Source organism: Marmota flaviventris, chromosome 1, assembly GCF_047511675.1.
Source record: "Marmota flaviventris isolate mMarFla1 chromosome 1, mMarFla1.hap1, whole genome shotgun sequence".
NCBI lineage: Eukaryota > Metazoa > Chordata > Mammalia > Rodentia > Sciuridae > Marmota > Marmota flaviventris.
Window position 1 is genome coordinate 54,374,851 of NC_092498.1, and position 22,147 is coordinate 54,396,997.

Below are 22,147 nucleotides of genomic sequence, written 5' to 3' on the forward strand. Positions count from 1 at the left end.
GACCCTGTCACATGCAGGGAATGCCAGGGAGAAAGGTAAAGCTGTATGTGTATGTGAGAAAGAAGAAAGGTGAGGTCACCACTAAGGACATCCAGTGTCCATGCCTGCCCGTCTTGGACATGAACTTTGATGAAACCTGGTGTCAGGTCTTCCCTGCTGCCCCATAGGAGTAGTCCTCCAACCTTGCGGGTCGGGAGCATCAGTGCAGGTGTGAGTACTGACTGACCAGCTCTCCTCCCAAGCTAGGGGTCCTGCCCAAACACTTGTTCTGAACACAGTTTACATAGGCTTCTGCCTTTAATCTAAAGAGGTGTGTGTCTCCCAGACTCCGGGTGCCGGTGTACGGAGAGAGGCAAGAGTGAGAAGACCCAGGAAGGGGCAGAGGAAGAAGCGTGGAGTTGGTTCAGCTTCAGTAACCACCGCGTTTGCCTTTCTGTCTTGGGCCTTGTGTTTCTGCCTGCAGCCCCACAGGGCTGGTCAGAGCAAGTGTCGCACTCCTTGAGTCAGGTCCTTTACGGTTCAGTGAACTGCATTTCTCATGACTTTGTGCCCCTGGGGGTCCACCAAATCAGGAGTGTGATGGTGACATGTGTGAATCTCTTCATCATACCCACTCCTGGAGAAGCTGTCCTGCCCCCAGCAGGCAGGCCGGCACTCTCACCATGACCTCTCTTTTTATTTTTGTCCATGGAAAAGAAAGTGCCCATCTCACTTCTCTACCTCCAAGGTGCTTAGCAGTAAGGCCAAGAGGTAGGATGTGTATTCACGATGATCACCCTCAGCAGAGGGGCAAGATGCCAGCCCACTCTTTTGTAAAGGGTCTGAAATCCTCTCCCTGTCTTAACAGTTGCCTTGGTTACCTCTGTGCCCAAGGATAAACCCTCCTTAGTTTTCCAATTGAAATTATGCCTGGGCCTTCCCACTCTTTATTTCCTTTCCCTTCCAAGGCTGGTTTAGACAAAGGTCAAATCAGTCACCAGGTAGGATGGCACTGCCGCTGCTTGCCTGGTATGAGCCCCAGTGAGGTATTCTTATCTCTCCAGACTGTTGAGTTCCTGAGGTTTGTCCTGGGGAGGACTAGGACCAGGATGCAAAATTGAGGGAGACCCTCAAATGGTGTGTGTGTGTGCGTGTGTGTGTGTGCGTGTGTACATGTGTGCACGGCATTTTCTGCCTTTGTCTCAGCTTGTACACTTAGTGTCAGCACTTGCAAGTAGCATCAAAAGAGCCTCCACAGGTTCTTCCCCAACCCTCGTAGAACTTGCTTCTTGACCTCAGCATCATGGGTTCTGCTTCCTGCCCTCCTTTCTTATTGAACAGCAAAATCATCCACACATCCATGCCTCCACCCAACAGGGCTGAAGACCCAGAGAACACCCAGCACAGCCCTGGGTCCATCTCCCAGCAGGCTTTGGGAGTCCCTGGGTCTCAGAGGCTGATGCAGCAGAGCCTAGGGTTTGGGGTGGCCATCAGAGAGGTACTGATGCTGGAGACTCATCTTCCCTCTCCCTGTTCCATGCAGGACAGGGGAAGGCAGGCAGTGGAGGACGGGCTCCTGTAGCTGCCTTGCTTTATTTATTAGTTTGATTATTTCTGCATCCTGGGGAGAGAGTCAATGGACCCCTTTCCTTGCATCAGGCCATGTTGGGAAGCACGAGGGAGGGGCTGGAGAGCTGGTGTCTCAAGAGTGGTTATTGATGTCCTAATTACAAGAGGATGCTAATTTAATTTGAACCTAATTACAGTGCACTACCCTGGGTGGCATGTGTTTTAATAATTAACGTCCTTCAGATGCGTAGGAGTGTAATAATATTTACACTAGGTTGGCCAGCAGCCTGGGGAGGCGGGCTGGGGGCCCATACACCACCCTCCCCCCGGACAGCTTGGCTGCTAGCAGGTGGGGAAGATGGCACATGAGTTTTGGTCGCCTAGTATCTTATCATCCTTCCCAGGAAACATGCTTGGGCCTCATTTCCATGACCCAGCAGGCCACTTTGCTCCACAGGGTGCCACACTAGAACTCTGAAATCCATCAGACAGGCAAGATCTGTGAGCTCAGCTCCCCTCCACCCTCACCCCACACTCTGAGCCACAAGCAAAGGCTGTTTCTGGCTCCTACCTGTCTGGACCATCCCAGGAAAGGGCTTGTTTGCAGGGTGCTTAAGAGGGAAGGAAAGCTGCTTGGTCTTGCTCAATTCCTTTTTTCAGAGGTAACATTTGTAAGGAATCAATACCCAGAAAAGTACATAGATGATAAGGTTACAGCTCAAGTTTTCCCCAAGTGAACATTACCACACAACACCCCACCAATTACAAGAGCACCACCAGCCCCGCCCTCCCCAGTCACCGTCACTCCACAGGTTTTACCCAGGTGGCAAGTTTACGTAAGTGAACTCAGTCTGAATTCCAATGTGGGGACTTTTTCCCTGGCATGTCTATGAGATTCATCCAGTGGCCACAGTAGGTTCAGAGTGGGCATTTTTCTCTCTGATTCACTGTATGAATACACCACAATTGATATAAAGAAGTCAAAACTCAACAGACTGCTAAAGCCAGAGCTATGCCAGTCCCTAAAGGAGAAATTAACCCATCTTAATTAGCAACTAGGGGACAGGAGGTGACATTCCCCTAAGGGATGAGAGGATGATGGCAGGGCCAGTTTCATTCCCCAAAAGCCCACAGTACCATGGTTGCCCAGTCTTCCAGAGCTTTCAGATGTGGGCAAAGGGGCCTACCAGCAAATCCAGAAGCAAAGCAGAAGAACCAGGGGCTTAAGTGGGCTGAGGGGCTTGTTGTGGCTCAGTGGCACAGCACTTGCCTAGCATGTATGAGGCACGGGGTTTGGTTCTCGGCACCACATATAAACAAACAAATAAATGTCTACTGACAACTAAAAAATATTAAAAAAAAAAAAAAAGGTGGGCCAAGGAATGTCAGTGTCTCTACCAGACATCTCCCTAGGGAAGAGCTTCTCTAAGTGTGGCAGGCAGACCCGCTACATCAGAACCACCTGGAGTGCTTGTTAAAATACAGCTGCCCCAATAGTGCCAGAACTATATAGAGAGTGAGTGTGGAGTAAGGGAACCAAGTCCTCATCTATTATAGTGGGAAGACAATGGGTACTGTTTGAAGTCGATGAAACAAAACCAGCATATTATTTAGCAATAAGATGGTTAACCCCCAGAAGATCAAAAACATGATTAAAGGGCTCAGTTGGTAGAGTGCTTGCCTTGCATGCACAAGGACCTGGGTTCAATCCCCAGCCCCGCAAAAAAAAAAAAAAAAAAGAAAACATGATTAAAAGTGGTTGCCTATGGATAGCACTGTTGGAACTGGGGAGCACTATTGAAGTTTTTAACCATAAGCATTTCTGAGGCTCTTTAAGTTCATTATCACGGAAATAGGCATGTATCTAGATTCACTTCAGACCTACCACCTGGAGCCCTGTGGGGGTGAATCCTGGGAACTTAGACTTTTACAAGCTTCCTAGCTGGTTCTGATGAGTCCTCAAGTTCAAGAATTAGCTACCATTGTCCAGACTCATTTTTACCAAATGAGAAATGAGACAAAGTGACTTGCCCAAGGTCATCAGCTTATTAATGGCAGGGCCAGGAATAGAAAGCAGGTCTCCTAGCCCCAGGCCTAAGATTTTTCTCTACATCATGGCTCTCACCTTGGTGGGTGTCCATCTCAGTGGGCCTGGCCCTCAGGGACCTGCAGGGAGAGCTGGGGTCCTGGCCCAGCTGAAGGAGGCAAGGGTGCCCTTGTCCTGATGCAGAGGGGGCAACTGTCTCTGCTGCAGGCCCACAGCCCTCAAGCAAGGAGAATACTTCAAGCCACAGCATGATCACAACACCCTCCGTTTGTGCAGAGCCATTGCAGGAGCTGGCATCTGTAAAACTGCAGCTGCTTCTACCACCCAGCTTCAGCAACATCTCGGAGTCTTTTCCCAGAAAGGGAATGGGTCTGGCCTGTGCCACCCATAGCCCCATGAACTTTTAGGCTACTTGTTCCAGGCACTGCTCTAAGGGCTGGGGGAAATGGGGACAATCCCGAGCCTCGTGGGGCTCATAGTATCTTGAGAAAACAAACAGATCCTGGTGATAGAAAAGCCTGATTGATCTTATGGACAAATGTACAAATTCCATCCTGGTTCTAGGGCAACCTAGAACTCTCAACCAGGAGTCATGCAAGAAATGGCATTGCAGCCTTGTTCTACCAGTGAAAAACTGGGCAAAGTGTAGTCACACAGTGGAACAAGAGAACTACGGCCACAGAAAATACCACGGAGAAATCTTAGAAATTATGTTGAATGATGAAACCCATCTCAGGGGACTTCAATACCACTATCATAAGTGCAAAAATCAAGTACTGCATTGCTTAGATACATGTGTATGTGGAGTGAACACATAATTTCTAAATTGGGGTGTCTTCGAGAACAAAAAAAAAGGGACACCGTTAATCCATATGTTTGGTCCACAAACATAAGTGGGACCTGCCTTGAGTAAACTGGGATGTGTGGACCTCTACACATGGGTAATGAAATGCAGAAGCAAAGGCTGACCACCACAAACACCTCCAGTGGGGCAGGGGGTTTGACCAAAGTCCCCTCCTGGCTGGTGGAACTCGTGGAGGAAGTTGCCTGCAGCTCTGTGGCAGCACATGGCCACAGGCCTAGGGACCACCAGCCCTGGGCACTGACCAGCTAACGTCTCACCTGGGAGAAAACAGCAGAGAACTGATAGGCCTATAGGAGACCCTTGACTTCAAGTCCCTGTTACCTTTTCAGGTTGAAGTGTAACTCTCAGATCTCAGGTGTATGGCTGGTAGGTTTCTACAAAGCTCTACACTTCTGAAGCCATCACTCAGCTCAAGCCATAGAACATCAGCATCCCAGAAGCTCCTTGGGGCCCCTCCCCACAAAGCTAACAGTTATTACCCGTTACCAAAGGTCTGGCAGTTCTTGGTGCCAGTTTTCTAAAAGACATTTTTTTACCAGAATCAGTTCTGGGAAAGTGATGGGTCTCTAGAGGCCTTTGTTAGGCCCCTAAACTTGATATTAGAATTGACACTGGTTAGGGTGGGTGCCTCAGAGCCTCACATGGCTTGTGGACCTCAGGACCTTGGACAAGGCTAGCCGGAGACAAGGACCCCTGAGGCCTGCCTAAGGGCCCAGCAGATCTGTCATTCAAGGAGTCACTCACTATTGAATGCCCTGGGCCCAGTCAGCCTGGGAAGGGAGCTGGTGCTATTGATACAATTCCGTGAGCAGGCGGCCTAAATCTATGGGTGTCCTCTCATCTCCTGGGCCTAGCAGATAGGTCAGCCCCCTCACTCTGGGGCTGATATGGGGCTTTCTCTTGCAGCCACCCAAATGCCATATATCTGGGCCAGATGAGTATGGTTGGGGGGGGGGTGCGGTCGGGAGAAGAGGCCAATCTAAATGGGTTAATCTAACTCATACTTTTGTTTATCTTTGGGGTGTGTTCACATGCTCAACTCACCTGTGGCCATGAGTGTCTAATAGTTGTGGAGATAATAATGAGGGTTCCAGACCCTCCTGCTAGCCCAAGTCAGCAGCCTTCTCTCAGGCTGCCCTCTCCAGCCAGTGGCTAAAGAGTTTGTCTTGCTGAGGCTTAGACTGTAGCAGAGACTGAGAGATAGATGTCAATCAGATTAGTCATGCTCAGGCTGAGCTGACACTGGCAGAGGACTTGGAAATGAGGTTACCTCAAGGAGCTGTGTAGCATAGTGGTTGAGGATATGACTCTGAAGGTAGGTGGGTAAGCTCTTCGTGTCCAGCATGTCACACACTAGCTGAGGGCCCTCACTGGAGCTAATGAACTTCTCTGAGGCTATTTCTTCATCTCTAAACTGAAAACAAAAAAGGTAAAAATTCCCACCTTTTAATGTTAATAAAAGAATTCCGTGAGATATTTGTAATGCCCATTGCACATGACCCAGCACAGATTCAATGCTCAGGGTACAGCTGGGGAAGACAATGTGGGCAACCTGCCTGTACCCAGGTAGCGCCTGGCCTGAACTAGGCGGGAGCTTAGGCAGCCCAGAGCTATTTGGTGAAGGGAACTAGTCACGATGTTGTCAAACCCAAACACAGAAGCAGCCTTCTGGTCCAGAGAGCATTGTGGGGCTAAGGCCAGATGGGAACCAGGGTATCAGGAGAGGAGGGAGCCAAGGTCACTTGACTGAGCCTCTGGCTGCCTCCAAGGTGGGAATCCTGCAACCGGGGGTGGAAACTGGGTAGTCCTGCAGCTAAGGCAGTCAGCCCATGTATACTGAGCATCTGCTGTGTGCGAGGCAGTGGGTGGGAAGACACTGAAGAGTGCACCATATGCCAAGGAAAAGGGTGTACACCATAATAGGCTTGGCATGGAGGGATACCACACCCAGCCAGAACCTACCCATGGACACCTTCCCTTGCATCTGAAATCTGGACTTGGCAGGCAGAAAGAAAAGTAGGTGGTAGGGGTTGGCTGTATGTCTCCATTCTGATTAGCAGACCTGATAAACTGCTCCAGAAAACAAGTCCTCCCCACAAAGTGCAGGTGTGGCTCTTTAAAAAGCCCTGTTGGCTAAGGGGGCAGTAGGCAAAGAGGTGGGTGGGAGCAGGGACAGTGCTGGGAGGAAGTGGGCAGCAGGGTGCTTCATGCCCAGCAGGAAGCCTCACACTGGAGATACTGGGGTCTTGCAGGCAGAGAAAGCAGCATCATTAAGGTCAGACTCAGCCTCAGAGCCACCACGAGAATTCTGTGTGTATGTGAGCCCTAGCAGACACATGGGCATCATTGGCTGTGAAAGAGGAAATGGATCCCAGGCTCCTCCGGGGAGCAAGGCCAGAGTGGAGCAGTGCAGAGGAAGCCTGCCAAGGGCACCATGCCAGGCAAAAAATGTTGACACTGAAGTGGGCACTTCCTCAACCTTCAATGCCCACCAGAAACCTGGGATCTAAGGGGCATACTCTGATATCACAGTATGACTGTCTGGGGCATTCCCACTTGACAAGTGACAGACGTGAAGAGGTCAGTGCCTGAGAAAAGTTACAAAAGGCAAGAAAGAAGACCTGGCATGAATGTGGAAAGCTGTATAGAGGACCACCTTGATGAACCATGACTGGATCTCCTTGGCACCTAGCAAGAGGGAGTTGTATGGGTAAAGGAGAGTCTGGGGCTGCATCCCACCCACCCAGCTATGAGCAGCCAGGGAGGGAAGTTTACGGGGCTCCTTAAGGTCCAGCAGCACACCATTCTGGGGCATCCTCTGATGCTAGCCTGACCACCTGTCTCATCTGCCCTGATCTATGGAGGTCAGCCTCCAGGGGAGACCAGAGGCCAAGATCACACAGAGTGCCATGTCTGATCAATTGACAGTGGCTCCCTGGGGTGCTATGAGAAAGGACTCTAAGGTCATGCCAGAAAGTCAACTGCAATCAATTATTGATGTCTACCCAGAGCACAGGGCGTGGGAAAGAGGGACAGTTTCATATGGGTCCCATGTATTTGTTGTCCTTGTCTTTGTGCTTTTGTGACCAGATTTCAACAAAGTACAGCATCCTGACAGCAGGTATGGCTTCTGCTGGAACCAAAGTCTGGAATTCTCTTGAGGTGATAGTGTTCCACCTAGTGAGGTCTTCCCCTATTGCCACTGTTGTGTGCCATTTACCAAGGTACTGCAATTCAGTAAACAGGAGGTCGGTGCCTTTGCTTTACTGGGCACAAAGAACCACAGCTGAGCCACTCAAGGGGTTTGCCCTGTTGGCAGATGTCATCTGCAGATATTTGATATTCTGCAGATATTCCTGTTTACTGAATTGCAGTACCTTCTTGGTAAATGGCACACAACCGAAGCCCTTGAGGATGGAGCCCATGAGTTCTCTAGAAGCAAAAAGAATTAAGGCCCGGAAACTGAAGGTGGCTGAGCTCTTTGGGCTGTGGGCAAATTCTGAAGACCATCCTTCCATTTCCTCTGGTGGCAGCAGGCCTTTGGGTCAGCAGGCCCTGGAGCAACTTCTCACACTTTAACATGCTTATGAATCAGTTGGGCATTTTGTTAAAATGTGGATTCTAATCAATAAGTCTGGGATGAGGCAAAACATTCACATTTCTAATAAGTTCCCAGGACACACTTTGGGCCTTAGGCCCAGGCTACGAAGAGCCAGTCCTTCCTGGACCCTCTTTTCAGATTAGAAACTACCAGCTCCAGGTAGGTAGGTAAGTAAGTAGGTAGAGAGACCCACATGGCCTCCACAGAAAGGACTGGGAGGTTGATGAAGTCTAAGTTGCGGGCAGGGAAAGAACACAATTCCTTCTATGTGCAGCAAAAATCTGAAAGAAGGAGCCAAACCCTGTCATGATTGGAGAATAGCTTGACCTAGGGAAGGGCTGGGGCTGCTTAGGAGCTCTTCTTCCTCAGGAGTGCCAGGGACAGCAGAGTGTAGCCTCTCTTAACTATGAATTCTCCATATGACCATGATGTCAGTAGCAGCTAATAGTCTGAATGCCCCACATTGGACTAAGCTTTCTACCAGTAATCCTGTGAAGAAGGGACATTTTGCCCTATTTTACAAATACCCTCTGAGAGACAGACCATGTTTTATTAATATATGTATCCCATCCCCAGCACAGTGACCCATCAGTAGCAAGTATTCAGTATATAATTAGTAATGAATGAATGAAAGACTAAAGTGCTGCTCAGTCCAGGCAGGGGGTATTGCATGGGGCCAGACTCAGAAACTCAGAGAAACAAGGCTCCCAGTATCTGAAGTCACCTCCTAACTCCCCACCAGGACCAAGCAGGACTTGAACAGGGTGTCCTGGGAATCTGCCGCAAGCCTTCACTTATTGGAAAATATGTGATCGTCAAGCCCTTTATTCCTCTGGGATAATGCTTCCCTAATTCTTTTTGGAAAATTCCAGACCTGCCTGCAGTAATAATAGTGGAAGGGGAAGCAGGGCCTGGCAAAGTTTAGGGCAAGGCAAGTACTCATTATCCACATGGCCTATCCACGGAGCTCTTGCCCCCTGCAGGGTTTTGTGCCAAGTCCATCATGTGCTTTCATCCCAAAGCAGCCTTGCTGGGATCTAGGGTCCTATTCTGGTTCAAGGTCGCAAACGGGATTCAGATCCCGATAACCACACCCATGTCCAGGGAACAGCGACCCCTAGGGCTGAGGCGAGGCAACCAGAAGGAGCCGAGTGCGGATAGTCCCTGCCCTGCTTATAGTAAAAAGCCGAGGAGGGGAACTAAAGGCGCCCGCTGTGGGTTTGCGAGTGCAGGTTAGGGCGATCACTGGATGGTTGGTGTAGGAGTTTTTCTGCACTTCCTACAACGTAAATCCGCAAAGTCTCAGAAGAGGAAATTGTGGTCCCCATCCCCACTCAAACCCCGTTTATAGACAAAGGAAAGAGAACAGAAGAGGAGGGGATTTGGTCAAGGTCGTAGGGCTAGTCGGCTACAGGGCGGGGTCAGAATTCCGGGTGTGGCCGCAGGCATCCGCGCATCCACCCTCGCCTCCCGCCCCATCCCGGGCAGAGGGTGCTTCGCTTCGCACGCACAAGCTAACTAATGAGTGACGACCATGCAACCATTCAGAGGGGCCTGGGGTCGATCGAGGTCACTATACCGCGTGGCGCCCCGAGACGCTGCAGAGGAGCAACTTGGGGCCGGAGGCTCTAGAGCAGCCGGGATCCTTGTCCCTCGCGGACGCCGGGGACCCCATCTCCGGTCGTGAGGTGACCGAAGAAGGCAGCTGATCCTAGTAGGCGGGCGCTGCATCGGGTACCCAGCTGGATGCAACCTGGACGTGGATTCCTAGTGTCCTGGGCAGACAGCTCTACGTTGTGCAACTTCGGCGCTTGCTCTCTGCGCTCGGCGGGCGGCGCCGGGGCGGGGGGCGGGGGTGGGGTGGCCGGGGCAAGACGAGGTGTTGGAGGCCCGCGCAGTCTGCGACTTCGGCCGGAGTCGCTCAGAGGTCTGGACTGCAGCCACCGGGCGCTGGAAGCCGGCGCTCACTGGGGCGGCTGGAGCGGCAGGGGGAAGCTCCGGTGACTCCAGCTCCAGATAAGTCCGCCGCTTCTCGGGTCGCGTAATCTGACTCCCCATAACTCCGGGTCCCTATCCCACTCCTTCTCAGTTCTTCCTATTGCCTGTTCTCCCTCTCCCCCCCAACCCCCTCCATCCTCTACCCTCAGTACTCAGTTCCAGAAGCTGCTATGCTGCCCGGATTGCTCTCCACTTCCCGTTGATCAATACTACACAGCTCTCATAACCACCAGCCTCCAGTTCCTTCCATCAAGGTTACAGACAGGGTGACCCCTGAGCTACTTGTTCTCAAGTATGGTTCCCAGGTCAGCAGTATCGGCATCACTTGGGAACTTGTTAAAACGCACATTCTCAGGCCCCAATCCAGATCCACGGAAAAATTCTGTGCAGCTCAGCAGGTGATTCTGAGGCGTGCGTGAGAGCCACTGATCTAAACATTTTTGTACAGTATTAAGTAGTTTGTTACTTAACCTACCTCGTGCTGACAGTGGAGGAGGGGCACCCCAGAAGCACCCATCCACCCACGAGAGGACCATCCCCAAGATGCAGTCCAGTAGCTTTTTACTGGCAGACAGAGGCGGTCCGGGTTGATTCTGTACAGATTTGATGATCAATAGCAAGAGGAGGTCCCAGATCCAGGCCAGGAGGCAGGTGAATGACAACTAAGGGTGGGAGAGGCTGCATGGAATTGCCCGAGTTAGGCTCACAGCTCCCACCCTCAAAGCTATAAAAACAGGAAAGTGATCCTCCTTTGTCTCTAGTGAGGACAGTCTCTGGAAGGCTAGGGGCATCAAGAGTTTTGCTCTTTGCTGCAGGGAAGCCACCTAATTGGGCAGCCAACCAAAGGGCAGGACTTTCTGCAGGGGAAGGGAGGGCAGCTCTCCTAAATAACAGCTATGTAGGCTGTCCCCCTGCCAGGCGACCCAGGCAAAGGGGGTCAGTGTGGAAAAGGTCAGAGTTCTGACAGGGAAGTTTTATAGGGTGGTGGAGTCCCCATACAAGTAAGGGACAGGGGGCTACCTCATGAGCCAGAAGAAGCAGGCCAGCAGTGCAGAATAAACAGCCTAGAGCCCAGTTTTTCTTGACTGCATTCCAGGTGGGCTGGGCCCAAAGAGGTAGGACTTTCTCTACACCCTTTAGGGTTAGGTGCCAGGTGTGAGAGCCCTTCTCCCTTTCCTGCCTCCTGGTGGGCTTTAGGTGAGTATGAAAACAGCCCTCCCACCCCAAACTGTGACATCAGGTTGAAACTGATATTGTCTGATGGCATTTGGGGTGCCCTAGAACCCTGCCTGCCATGAAGTGATGGCTGATTATTTATGTCCTGGCCCCATTCTGATCTCACGGAGAATATCTCACCATAAATTGGCATGCCATGGCAAACAATTAAAAGAGAAAAATAAACCTCAGTGCAATCTCAGGGTGCTTGGAAATGAGGAATTACAAGGTGGTGGCATGAAAAAATTATATAAAAATCTATTTTTACATCACAATAATGTGCTTTTATACGGGTAGTAATTTCTGGATGTGCAATAAAGTGGCTTTTACATCAGGCAAAATCAGAGTTTATAGGCAATCGGTGCTTTTATCTGGGAAAATATAACTCATCCGTCCTCACACCATCCTTTCTGCAGGCAGCAGGCCTCATCTTCCCCAGCACCGTCATTACTGCAGAAATAATTATGCAATTAAAGTGTCAGCCCTCTGGCCCCCCAGGATCTCTGAACCTCATCTCCCAGCTGCTATCATTGGCTCCTTCCAAAGGTGGGACAGGCTGTAGGCCCAGACAGGCAGGCAGAGACCGATGCTATTTCCATTGGCCCAAGGAGGATCCTGGTGAGCTCAGAGAAAATAGGGCCAGCAAAGAGTTCCACCAACACTGAGAGCCTGCTCTACACTGCGAGGAACGTGGGATCTTGTGCCTGACTTCAAGAGCTCACAACCTCTTCATGATACAGCATGGGGATTAAAGCTATGGCAGAGGAAGTCAGGGGGCCAAAGGGACATAAAGGAGCAGCCTGAGTGGGTGGGGTAGGGAGGGAAATGGGTGGCACTGACCTGAAGCCATTTGAGGAGGGGGCACAGGAGAGTTGAAGTTATGAAGATAAATTTGTCCTAGAGGGGAGTCCCCAGCTCAGGTATTGCTTCTGACTGGGGCACTGAGACAGGCTAACAGAGGACTTGGTAGCTGTCCTAGTATGCAGAAGGCTAGTGCTGGAACTGTCCTCAAATATCATCTAATCTAGCCCATCATTTTGTGTATTCCTTTAAACATCAGACAATGTATCATCAGCCAGATCCCCTCAGAAACAGGTGACATTCCATTCAACAAAGGAATAAGCACGAAGGGGAGTCAGCAGAAATTATGGAAATCATCAAGAGATGGAGCAGCAGCCCAGAGATGGCAAGACAAAGGAGCTGAAGGGGCGAGGGCGGGGACAGTAAACAGAACAGAACCTTCCATGAGAAGCTGTGTACAGAAGCCAACGGTAGGTGACCTGGCTCACTGTCTCCGAAAAAACTGAGAAAAGAATGCCTAAAGGTCTGTGACATGGTTTGATAAGAGAAGGCACTGGAGGAGCAAATCCCTACTTCACTCTCCTCCTACCACACAGTGTCCTGCTAGTGCCTCTTGATGCCTTCAGTGGCCACCATCAACCAGAAGCCTGAGAGGAGCCACCGGCCAGTTCAGCCAGCAGGCAGACAGTGTGGAGAGCTCATCCCGATGTGCACACCCAAGACCCCCAGCACCACCACAGATCGGGGCTTACTGGGCAGCCTGGTCATTTTAAAGTGGAGTGGCTTATCCTGGATGATGGGCATAGCTATGTAGAGCAAACTTGTAGGTTTTCTCTTCTTACCAGAACCCATTCCCAGTAACAGCTGTGACACTCTGATGTGACACCATGTTCTGTTTCACAGCCAAGGAGTCTCTCAGACCCAATGGGAAGGAATTCAGGAAGGTAGTGTTGATGGGATGTCAACCACAGTGGCCATCCTTGGGGTGGCCATCCTGAGCAAACGGGAGCCATGCCTACCCGTGACCAACATTTCTATTCCTGGCACATGCCCAAAAGGGAACCTTAGGAACACTCATCAGGGGACAGGAGCGGGGACATCTGTGGCACTATTCCTTGAGATGGAGGGCTCATTCCTGCAAGACTGGATGGGTGAAATGCAATGGAAGCAAACTACAGGTCCTGCCCAGCAAGAGGAAATTGCTGTTCATGTAGAACATGGAAGAGCTCAAAGCAGAGTTGAGTAGAAAGAGTAAGAAAGGGAATGCCATTGAAAATTCTGAACCAAATACTATCAAAACACACACACACACACACACACACATTACCATTTTGCAAGCTCCTATGCAAACCAAAACACTTTCAAATGAGTGACTTTGAGAAAAGAGGGAAAGGAAGGGAATGGGTTAAAAGGAAACTGAGAAACCAGCCCGTAAATTAAAAAGAAGAGAGGGTAGATTGAGGAGCCAGAGGTCTGGGCTCAGATCAAGGAAGCTTTACTGTGTGTGACCTTGGGCCGACATGTCACTCTGTTGTTTCACCTTTAAAATAGGAAGACACAGTAATAAACAGACTCTGTGGCATGTTTATGTGACCGAGGCCTGTCTGAGAGCTGTTCCTGGGTGAATTCCACAAAGGTCTTGGGCCACACAAGAGCAGGACAAGGGGCCACCCGGGCTGCATGGAAGTGGTCCACCAGCAGGCCCGGGCGCGCGCGCGTACATTTGGGTGTTGGAGGGACAACACAGTGGGATAAGGTCCAGAGCTTGACAAAGACCCTCAAATCAAAAATAGGTCTCACTGCCTATTGCAGAACTCACAAGCCCTCCTCCCAGCAACCTTGAGACTCCTGATTTTGAGTTGAATTCTCTTTGGTCTGGAAATGTAAAATATACCCCCAGCCATCCATTGTGCGGGCAGCAGCCTTGGCAGTTTCAGTCATTAACTCCCAAGCTGGCTTAAATTTGTTTCTAAGATCAGCTCTCTGTCCCCTGGAAAGCTGAGAAAAGCAAGCCTAAGGGACCAACACAGCCTGCTAGATCTTGATGAGAGAAAGGAGGGAGCAAGGGGGGTGGGCAGGTAGGTGCTGGGATAGAGACCTGGGCTCCTCAGTGAGGACTGCAGTTGGAAAAGGGTCCCAAGTGGAGTCAGGAGCGCCGAAGGCAAATATCTGAGTTTGAAGGGAGCTGTCCAGGGTCCCAAGGTGTCTGCCCACCCCTTTTCTCCTTGCCGCTGGGGGCATGTCTGGGCTGCAGCAGCTCAGTGGCTTTCAGACCAGGCGGTCTTCCTGCTTGTCACCTTTCTTATTCCCTGCCCTCTCTGCTCAAATGGCACCTCTTCTGGAGGGCTCTATTTCTTCCATTGAATCCCCTTTCTTCATATTTTCTGGCTGTCCTACAGCAGGGGAGGGGAGAAGGACTTGATGCCAACCTTTACTCCATGCTCAGAGCTCAAACCTTGGCCAAAGTTCTCATCTATACTGGAGCCAGGAAGTAAGCATCCTAGCATAGAAGAGGCTCTATGGCAATTGGCTTCTTCCAGCAGCCCCATGACCTCTGACCTTATGCCCTCTGACCTCACCACCTTCTAACTATCACACTGCAGCTAGGGGAGCATATCCACAAGGATCTGACTATAGTGCATTGAATAGTGTCCTCCAAAAGAAATATCCAAGTCTTGAACCCCCCAGAATGCTGTGAATGTGACCTTGCTCAAAAATAGGGTCTTTGCAAATGTAGTTAAATTAGGACTTATCTTAGTCCATCCAGGCTGCTATAACAAAAAATCGCATAAACTGGATAGCTTATAAACAGTAGAAAGTCATTGCCCACAGTTCTGGAGGTTGAAATTAAAGGTCAAGGTGTGCTAGGTCTGGTGTCTGGAAAGGGTCTCTCTCTGCTTCACAGGTGGCACCTTCCTGCGGTGCCATCACATGGTGGAAGGGGCAAGTGAGCTCTCTGGGGTCCCTTGTAAGGGATCTGCCCTCATGACCGAATCACCTCTCAAAGGCCCCAACTTTTTAACACTGTCATATTTGGGATTAATTTTCAATATATGGATCTCAGAGGGACAAAACCACAATACTTAAGTTAGGAAAGACCTAGGGATGAAATCATCCTGGATTTGGAGTGGGCCCCAAATCCAGTAACTGGTGTTCTTATAAGGGAGAGGAAGGGGAGATGGAGATGGAGACAACCACAGACCAAGAGGTCCTGTGAAGAAGGCAGGCAGAGGCAGGGGTTAGAGTTACAGTGCCACAGCCAAGGAACACCAGGAGCTCCCAGAATCCAGAAGAGGTGAGGAATCCCCATCCCTAAGCTTCCCCCAAAGGGAGCATGGCCCTGCTAATTTCGTACCAAGCCACCTCAGCTTCCTTGGCCATCAAAAACGGAACCAATAGCCACACTAGCCAGGACAGACATGGGGCTGGAAGGCAGGTGCTTTGTCCCAGCCTGAAGCCTTCCACTTACCGCATGGTGTCCTTTCATGGTACCCCCCCTCCCACCCAGGGCCAGGGGCCATGAAGCACAGAGCGGTGTGAGAGCACAAGACCTCTGGGTGGACACCTACTCCTGTCCCCTGGTTGCATCTTGCCAAGTGTCACGCTGCAGTGAGGGCAGCACCAAGGCCTCTGGCCCTGCCCAGGGGAATTCATGCTCCATCAAAAATAACAGACACAGGGGCTGGGGTTGTGGCTCAGAGGTAGGGCACTTGCCTTGCATGTGTGAGGCACTGGGTTCCATCCTCAGCACCACATAAAAAATAAAATAAAGACATTGTGTCCACCTATAACTAAAAAATAAATATTAAAAAAAAAACAACAACAAACAGACACATAACAACCTGCTCAGGGCCTGCTGCTGCAGTGGGCAGCTGCTGAGGTAGCTGCCTGGAAAATGAACGAATTCCCAGCCCTGGTGGGGAGAAATAACAGCATCAGCAAGAGCAGGAGCCGCCTCCTGCTCTGCAAAGCCCCAGCCAATAAGCAGGTTAAAAATAAGCAGCCTCGCCCACTGCAGTGCCCTCCTCCCCCTGACCAGCTGGCCATGTGGCTTCTCATCCTCTGGGTGGGCTTCATGTCCAGGCAGGTGTCTGTCTGCTCTGCCACCTTGCCTCAGGCCTGGCTGGGGTGGCTGGAGTGGGAGGAGCAGGGCTGTAGGATGAGAGAAGGGAAAGGTCATGAGGTCCCTGATTCCTCAGGGCTCCCTGGGGGCCAGCTTGGTCACGCAGCCCCAGGCTGCTTCCTGTCAGCACTGAGCATCAACTGTCAGCAGTAAAGGACACCAGCACTCGTATTGGCGCTGAGCACCATGGCCTCTGTCTGCACTTGGTGGGGACGTGTGCAGACCTCACCCTGACTGGCTGTCTTTGGGCACAGTCATTGATCTGCAGAGAGCAGACGCCAGCATGGGCCCTGAGCTGTGGGCTCTACCAATGAATGTTTTTGCAAGGAATTGGTACGTGAGGTTCTGTGGTTTGAATGTAGTTTGTCTTCCTAACTCATGTAGGAGTCTAATCCCCAAAGTCTTATATTAATGGTATTAGAGAGTAGAAACTTAATCTGACTACAGAGTTTAGAAATGAGACCTTTGGGAAGAGATTACATTAGGTCATTAGGGTAGAGCTCCTGTGATTGAAACCTGGCGGCTTTATAACAGAGATACACATGATGTTTCTACCATGATCTGATACAGCCCCGGGGGGCCCTCTCCAGAACCTGTTCCCGCTGTTTGGACCTGGTACCTCCGCAACCATAAGCCAAAATAAACTTCTTTTCTTTATAAAGAAAAGCCTGTCTCAGGTATTTCCTTACAATAATAAAAAGCTGACTAATTATGAATTCTGCAACTCTGTAGAACATCCACCTGGGGGTAAGGATTGAAACATGGATTTATCTCAATTCTGCTGCTATTGATGAAAAAAAAAAACATTTCAATAATGCCACCTTTATAATAGAATCATATTGAATTTCAGCCTCATGGAAATATTACTTATATTGCTTTTTGGTGACACACTGCATAAACTCTCTGGCAAGAAGCTGGGGAGGGGGTGGCTTCTGTCCCCTCCCACCCTGGGATTATGCACACACAACTCCCACCACCTGGGTCCACCTGGCCCTGGGTTTGCAACATCTCTTACCTGGAGAATCACAGAGCATTTCCCAAGCTTTGATCCCTTGTCTCCCCACCTTTCAGAGCCAGTCTGTCCACTCTACAGATTGCAAAAGGTCAAGGGCTTGTCAGAGTGCCTGGCCTGGCCCTTTCTCCTCTGACCGGCCTACTGCTTCCCCCATGTTTGCCCATGCATCCTGTTCCTCAGCAAGCGAAACCACCTGCCTCCCCTAAACATTGTCTCTTCATACTCCTTCCTGCACCTTGGCTAAAAGGCAGCTCCCACTTTCTAGAAGACCTCATTCCAACTTTGTTGTCTCTTGAAATCCTACTATTTTTTCAAAACCCAGCTTGCATATTACTCTCTGTCCCCAATTCACCCCAAGAAAAAAATTGCTTATTCCCTCTCTGTGTGTTATCCCCAAGCACTTGGAACACCTCCTGTCACAGAACATGCATTTCTCACTATGATCGGTTTCTTGGGTTTCTTCCCTGCTGGGTAGCTTATCCCAGAGGTCTCACTGAGATCAGAGCCTGGCACATAATAGGTGTGTAATAACTGCAGCTTAACTGCGGTTGACCTACAGACCCATAATATAAATGCATTTTGTGCAAGCCACTGAGAATTTTGAAGGTGGTTGGTTATGCATGATTGTGCTGAAAGCCGGCCGAGACACGTGGATCCAGGACCCTGGGGCACAATGGGGCTGAGCGTACAGTATTGCTGCAAAGCTCTTCCACCCGCGTGGTGAGCTGGTGTTAGGCGCCGGGTAAGGTTGCACTAATGTGGTGCTAAGACCACCCACATTCAAGCCCTGCTCTGCCACTTGCTGCGATGCGCGTGTCTCTGGGCGAGTTACTCAGTGACTCATTTTCCTCATCTACAAAATAGGGATGATGACACAGGATCCATCTCACAGGGCTGCTGTGAGAAACAAGGGAGGGGGATGCTGGGCCTGGTGCCTGGCGCTCAGGGAGGGCTCCATGCTTGTTTGCGCTCAGTGATCCAGCAGGACCAGAAAGGATTATCTACCATCCGTGCTGCCCCCTGGTCCAGCCTGTGTGCTGCTCTGCCCGGTTCCATGCAGTGTGCTCTGGCACGTCTGTGGACGGGTGCTCACAGCGAGGGGGGAGTCTTCCTCTGATCTCTCCCACCTTCTTCTCTAGCTCTGACATTTTGTGAGGGGTTGGCGGTTGCCATGTCCTGTCTTCCCCCAGAAGAACTGAGCGTGGCTCCAGCTGTTCTCCACAGAGCACAGAGAGAAAGTCCCTTCTCAGAGAGGAAAGTTTGACAAAAGCAAGGCATGGGGTGGTCGGGATGGTGACAACTTCATGTTCCTGGCTCCTGTGAGTCCGGTAGACCCATTTCCAGGAGCACCAGCTTCCAGAGATGGACAGGAGTCTGGAAGTATCCATGGTCCTCTCTGTGTTGGTGACCGCAGCGGCAGCAGGAAGCAGAGACTGTGGGTATTCAGAAACAGGATGGCATCAACCCTCACTTCTGGAAGCTTCCATGACAGCTGGGGTCACCAGAGGAACTTAGGAAATAGTTGAGCAAGTTGTGTACCGACAGAGCACACAACAGCTTTGAGTTGTGCCTGGCACAATTGCTGCCCGGCAATTTATCCCACAAGGAAGGATGCCAGAATCTTCAGGGGAACACTGGCAGAGCCCAGAAAGGTGGCAAGGGCCTCGTGTGGAAAGCTGCAATTGTCTCATTTCCATCAGGGGCTGAAATGGTCCCCAGCAGAGAGATCCCCTCCTGGGCTGCCATTTCCCAGGGTTCCCAGAAGGAAGGGAGCTCAATGGACCCCTGTGGACATCTGCAGTCTCCAGGACCTGGCGCTAGCATGAGTGGGTAGGTTCGCGGCTCCCTGGCCTCCTGACCCTGCGGCAGCTGCAGGATCAAAGAGAGAGAATCTGGCTGGAAGAATGTTGGGCAGGAGGGTTGGAGCATGGAACTGAACCCACCTAACTGGCTGGCCTGGTTCAGGCCACTGTCCCTCGCGGCACACCTCTTCCCCAGCTGGCAGGTGAGCAGCCGTGGTCTTCCTTCCCCAGCAATAGAGTAGGGAAAGAGGAAAGCTCACATAGAAAGTGCAGTGGAGAGTTATAAAGAATTCCAGGCACCCCGCCTCCAGGGGGAAGTAGACACCCCGCTGGTCTCTGCTCCCCACTCCATGGCAGCACAAAGGCCAGCATAATAAAAATAGCAAACACAGCATTCACTGTGTCCAGTCCCCTCTTAAGTGTGCCTCTTAAGTGTACTTCACCCTGTGAAGCATGTTCCACTACACTCGTTTTGTAAACTTCATGTATCTGAAGCACAGACAGGTTGAGCATCTTGTACAAGGTCACACAGCTGGTGAGTGTGAGGCCCTAGTTGGACCTGGCAGTCTAGCTCCAAGGCCATGTCTATAGCTGTTTTGTAAGCTGCCTCTGCTCCTTGGAGGGCCTCCTGGGTAAACCCCAGGACTGTCTGAACATCCTTTATCCCAAGTCCTGGTAAGCAGAAGGTTGGAGATGGGGTGAGGCCCAGGCAAGCTAAATGGACTGAAACCTTCCGATGCACACAGAACTGAGTGAGAGAGAGACCGGGAGCCGCAGCTAGAAGCTAAAGTGAGAGAAAATGCTCCTTTTAAAATGATTTTGAAGGGAAAGAGTGAGAAGGACCCTAGAGAGACAGACGGGTAGGAAGCAGCAAACGGGCTCCGTGCAGGCCCGGCACCCCCCTGAGGCCTCAGCTCTCCTCGGCTCACTCAGCCTGCTCTTGGTGCTCACCCACCAAGGCGCGCTGCCAGACTAGAGGAGAGGCACGCAACAGGCTTGTGGCACCAGAGAAGGGTCAATAAGGGCTACCTCCTCATAGCAAGAGGCACCGGAGTGGTGGGGCTGGCTGTCCAGGCCTGAGGTGTGGGGTTTCAGCTAACTGTCCCCTGTCCACAACTGGTCCCCCAACAGATGCCTCCTGTCAGGACCTATAGTTATAAGCCACCTGGGCAGAAATGTTCCTTCCAGGGTGGGCAGCTTAAACCAGGGAGGCGGGAGCAGCTGTCTCTACCCAGCATGGCCTCCCACCTCCTCCCTGTGGGCTCCTGAGAGCAGCCCAGGAAGCCAAGGATGAGAGTGCTTTCTTCCTCCTGCCCGCAGTGCAAGGGCTGCCAGAGGCAGCCTGGGCTGGGCAGGAGGGACGGAGCAGACCTCTGACTCCCGACCTCACCTTGTCCTGGGGTAGTCTGGCATCATCTGAGGCTCATTTACTCCTGCATTGTTGCTGCCTGTGGCTTCTGCACAGTGTGGCGGCCTCAGAGCATGGTGCCCAACTGCTTGCAGGTGACTGAGGCCTTCTAGAGGGAGAACTGTTGCCGGCCAGAGAGACGGAAGCCATGTGGCCTGGGAAGTCACATAGCATCACTTCCACTGTCCACGCCCAGCGCCACCTTCCAGCCTTGCAAGCTGCAAAGGTCTGCCCAGGTTCCAGGAAGTGGACATCCACTCCCTCATGCCGTTCAAGGTCACACTGTAAGGAGAGCATATGGGATGGGAGAGATTATCACGGCCATTCTTGAAAAGTGCAGCCGGCCACATCGGACCATGTCCCCAAGATGAGGTGAGTGTTCACATCTAAATTATCATGACATGAGTCCCCAGAAGGCCCTCCCCCAGCACATCCATGTACCCCAAGAACATGCCCTGTCACATTGTCATGTGAAAAATTACCTTGATGTCCCAGAGGTCACACATAGGACAGGAAGGCTCACAGACCTCATGGAAATTCTCACTTTATATGACTTATGAAATCCATTAAAACACACAGAAAAAAGCAAGAGGAAAGAGATGGACAAGTTAATCCATAGGCAGGGTGTCCACAGGATGGGGCATCATGCTCCTGTTCTATTAGCCCCATCAGTGTGAGGTGACAAGGAACAGAGGGTGCACACGGGGCTCAGCAGACAGAGGCAGCTGGGGCCAACACCCACTTGCTTGGTCGGAGGGCTGCAGGGTGGTCCTAGCTCTCTGCGCAGTCTGATGAGTAGCTTTTTAAAAGATTCAGACCCACTTAAGGCTTTATTTAATTACCAAAGAAAGGCATTTTCTTTCCACAGTAAAAATTAATAGAAGTGTGTCTGAGATGTTTTAAATAAAGAATTGACTAATTTTCATGGGCATAGGATGCGTGGGGCTAGAATGAGTGTCACCAGTGGGTGGCTGATTTAAGAAGTCATGAATATTTAGTGTATTTGGAGTCTCGAGTATATTTAGTGTACCATGGATATTTGACACCTTGCTGTTTTCCTATCCTTCCTATCTATCCATATATTATTTGTTCCATTCTTTTTAAAATCTCCATTCAATGTACATATATTTCATGTACTTTGTTTATCATGTTTCCCAAGCTATTTGCTTCTGTAAGTTTCTCTCTCTCAATATAAATACGTGTGTGTATATTTGAATGAGTTTCTCTCTTTTTTTCTCTCTTTCTCTCTCTCTCTCTCTTTTTTTTTTTTTTTTTGGTACCAGGGATTGAACCCAGGGGTGCTAAATCACTGAGCCACATTCCCAGTCCTTTTTTGTATTTATTTGGGGAAATTTGCAATTAGCTTTGAACCTGCCATCCTCCTGCCTCAGCCTCCTGAGACACTGAGATTACAGTGTGCACCATGATGCCCAGCCTGAGTTAGTCTCTTATACAATTATTTCCCCAACAATTTTGTCATTAGGACAACAGTCACTTTCACCCAGACAACAAGACATGTCAATACAAACGTTGAAGTAGTTCCTTAAATATCAGCATGACTTACACACATACACTCTGGAAAAGGCCTCTCCGGTATCTGGCTTGTACTTCATCTCTGACCTATTGTTGCCTCTCCTTCCAGTCTCCACTCATCTGAACACCCAGGCCTCTGTTGGTGACCATGACTGATGCCCTCTCTCCAGCTACAGACAGGGGCCACTCCT